We start from the raw sequence: 3,657 nt of genomic DNA on the forward strand, positions 1-3,657 counted from the left end.
GAACCCAGGTCATTAGGGTGGCACAAGACGACAGAGATGCCCAGACTAACTAAAAAGAATTATCTGAAAAAGTGACATCCTCGGTGCCAAGGGGAGGGACAAAGATCGAAATGAATTTCAAATTTATGTGTCTTAGGGAGAAAGACGAATGATCACTGGGAACCGAGCAGAGCCCTGTAGTGCAACAGAACTCATGTCTAAAACGCTTCTTGACAGGTGCCTGGGTCAGGTAGAGGTATGCCAGGTGCGTGTGGAAACGGCGGCCTTTTAGAATTGCCAGGAAGCGCAAGTAGAATCGATGGCATTCAGTGCTCCCAGACAAAAGCTCACCCTCCGCCATACAGCTTGTCCCATCGTCCTTTCGCTCAGACAGTTTGAGAGGGCATAATATTGTTCGTAAGTGCCTGAAAAAAATCCAGACTCACACTAATATTTTATTTCTTTCTAAACCCTGTTACAGGGTGTCTGTATGTGATTCAGAGGCCAAATGAAAGAAATGTGAGATTTATGATTTATTTTTAAACCCCAAAACAGCACATTCTCAGGATTAAGTAGAAAGGTCACAACCAATAAAAGCATCTAATCAGCCTCATTAGTATGTGCCGTTAGCCACATTTCTCTTACCCAACAGAGCATGTCTCCTCTGGAGAACCAGTAGATTTCACAATAACACATGCAAAGACCAAAGAAAGAATCTCTGTGATGCAGCCAGGACCCACTGGGCCAGGGAGCATGTGCCTCAGAGGGAGGAGGAGGAGGCAAATATCAAAAAAGGATCATCAAGCCTCTGACATGTGCACGTATCTGCACAGCTTCCTACGTCTTCAGTAAAATGCCCCCACGTACAGTGCAGGAAACCTCGGTACTGAGCTCCAGGAGAAGGGCTCATTCTGGTCTTGGGGGATTTGGAGCAGGGTTTCTTTCAAGAACCTATTAGACTTTTTCTGTAGTTGGTCTTGGAAAGCGAGAGGTTCTTGCCTACCCGTTGCCACCACTGCCAAGCAGGGGCAGACGTATCAGTGAAAGGTCCTGGACCCAAGATTCTTGAGGCAGTTGACAGTTTTATTTATCTAATAATCAAAAGAGTTAATAGAGTGTTGTTATCTCAAGTTTCCCTTGAATGAAATATGATGTTTTTGTGACATGGATTCCTACTAAATCTAGGTTAAAATCTTCCTTCGAGGGATCAGTAAAGTCTTTCCTCTGTGTTCTTGGCCACTGCTTCTCTCTCTCCCCTGCAGCTCCCTCCTTCTCCTCCAAATGGGTGACCTTTTCTATCTACACCCTTTCGCTAGGTCACCCCAACCAGCCTCAGAACTTTACACATCATTTCTACACTGTTAACTCTCACAGGCAAATGATCAAACCAGGACTTTTCTCTGAGCCCCGGGCTTGAGTATCCAACGTCTGGCTGATGCTCCCACTTGATCTAGAACTTCACACGTCCAACCTAGAACTCTGGACTTCCCTGGAGGTCTGTTTTCCCATCAGTGAGTTGCACTGACATTCATTCCGTTGCTCAAATTCCCTCATTCCTCCCCACCCCTCATCCTTCCATTCAGTCCTCCGGAAAATCCTCCTAATTTACATTTAAAATTCGACCCAAATCCTCCCTTCTCCTCTGGCACCAGCCCAATCCAGGCTGCCCATTCTCTCATGACTCGAGTGCCTTGCCGGCATCCTCCATGGTCGCCCCACTTCCACTCTCAGCCCCCTAAAATGTATTCTCCTCGACATGGCCAGAGGGAGCTTTTAAAAATGTAAATCAGATCCTACCGCTCAGTTACTCAAAACCCTCCAGGAACCATCTGCTTCCACTTAGGATGTAGAAAGACACGAGACAACGTAGCTCCCCAGCTGTGAGAAAATGGCAGAAAATGTACAAAATCACCGCTTTTCTTAAACCCGTCAAGGAGTTGAGGTCATGTGGCAACCAAGTAAACGGAATTACAAAGAGTGACAAGCCCTGTGAAGAGGGATGGGACATAAATATTGTTTCACCTTTGACAGAGCAAGGAAGGAAGAGGTGGCTGCTGGACAACTAGGTAGAAAGAAATTACCAAAAATTCAGATATATTCTTAAAAGCCGGTGGGGGACGTTGGTTTGGAACGGGTAGGGTCACCAGACACAAGGGGGCGGGGTCGCACTCGCTTACAAGCTCTTTACCGCTGGCCTCTAGCCGGCGCTCATGAGAAAGGCTGGGGAAGGGGCAAGGCAACAGAGACCCTCTTAGTGGTGCAGGTAGAGCCGAAGCCCAACTGAAAGGCTAAGGTCGTTGGACTGGATTAAAAAACAAGACCCAACTACGTGCCGTCTGTAAGAAACCCACTTTAAAAATAGGGAAACGCAAATTGGTTAAAAGCGAAAGAATGAAAAAATATATATATACCACGAAATTACTACTCAAAATAAAGCAGAAGTTGTTACGTTAGTATCCGACGAATCGGATTTCAAGAAAAAAGGAATATTACTGGGGAGACAGGAGGACTCTGCATAACAAAGTGGTCAGTTCATCAAAAAGACGACAATTCTGCCTGTGTGCTCACCTAACGAAGCTTCAAAATACATGGAGCAGAAAATGCCTGGGCCAAAACGAGAGATAAACATACAGCTATAACGGAAGATTTTGGCACTCCTCTTTCAATAATGGATGGAACAAATAGAAAATCAATGAGACTAGAGTGACCAACACGATGAAGCAAGCTGACCTACGTGACATTTGGAGAACACTTTAACCAGCGACAGCTGAACACATATTCACTTGACATGCTTATGAAACATTCGCCAAGATAAGCCATATTCTGAGTCATAAAAAAGCCTCAACAATTTTTTAAAAATTAATATCATATAAAAGTCTGTTCTCTGAGGATAATAGATTAAAACTAAAAGTCAATAACAAAAACATGTCTCGAAAAAATCACTAAATACTTTAATATTTAAACAACATTCTTCTAAACAATCTTGGTTAAAAGAATTCACAAGAGGTATGAGAAAAAAATGTAATAAGATGAGAAAGAAAACATATCAAAATTTGAGGGGTGCAGTTCACAGAGGAAATTTATAACATTAAATGCTTATATTGGAAAATAAAAAAGATCTCGAATCAATAATATAAGCTGCAATCTTAGGAAAGAACCAAGCAAACTCAACTGAGCAGAAGGGAAGAAGCAAGAATCGGAGCAAGTAAACCGAAAATCAACAGAGATCATCGGTGACACCAGTAGGTGGCTTTTCGAGAAGATCGATAAAATTGATAAACCTTGACCCAGTCTGATAAAGAAAAGAGAGAGGATACAAACTACCAATATTAGGAAAAATGCCTTAATAGTAATATCTAGATTAGACTTGATTGAATAACCGAAAGCGTGTGTGTGTGTGTGTGTGTGTGTGTGTGTGTGACCAAAGGCTGCTGCTTCTTTCCTATTCAACTCTCATGAGAAAATATCTCTTATAGACCACTCTATCTAGAAACATACTAGAAAAGGAATTCTGGGTACAATTGAAAGTTAGCCTCGCCAATCTCACACACTCAGAGCCACCATAATGGCTAAGAAAAAACTGTGAGAGAAAGAAGACAGTGAACTAATACTTATAGATACGTCGCAAGCACCAGTAGGCAGCATAGTGTAGTTGTTAAGATACCAGCATTTGAGACC

Source organism: Pteropus vampyrus, unplaced genomic scaffold, assembly GCF_000151845.1.
Source record: "Pteropus vampyrus isolate Shadow unplaced genomic scaffold, Pvam_2.0 Scaffold127, whole genome shotgun sequence".
In the NCBI taxonomy this organism is placed as follows: Eukaryota; Metazoa; Chordata; class Mammalia; order Chiroptera; family Pteropodidae; genus Pteropus; species Pteropus vampyrus.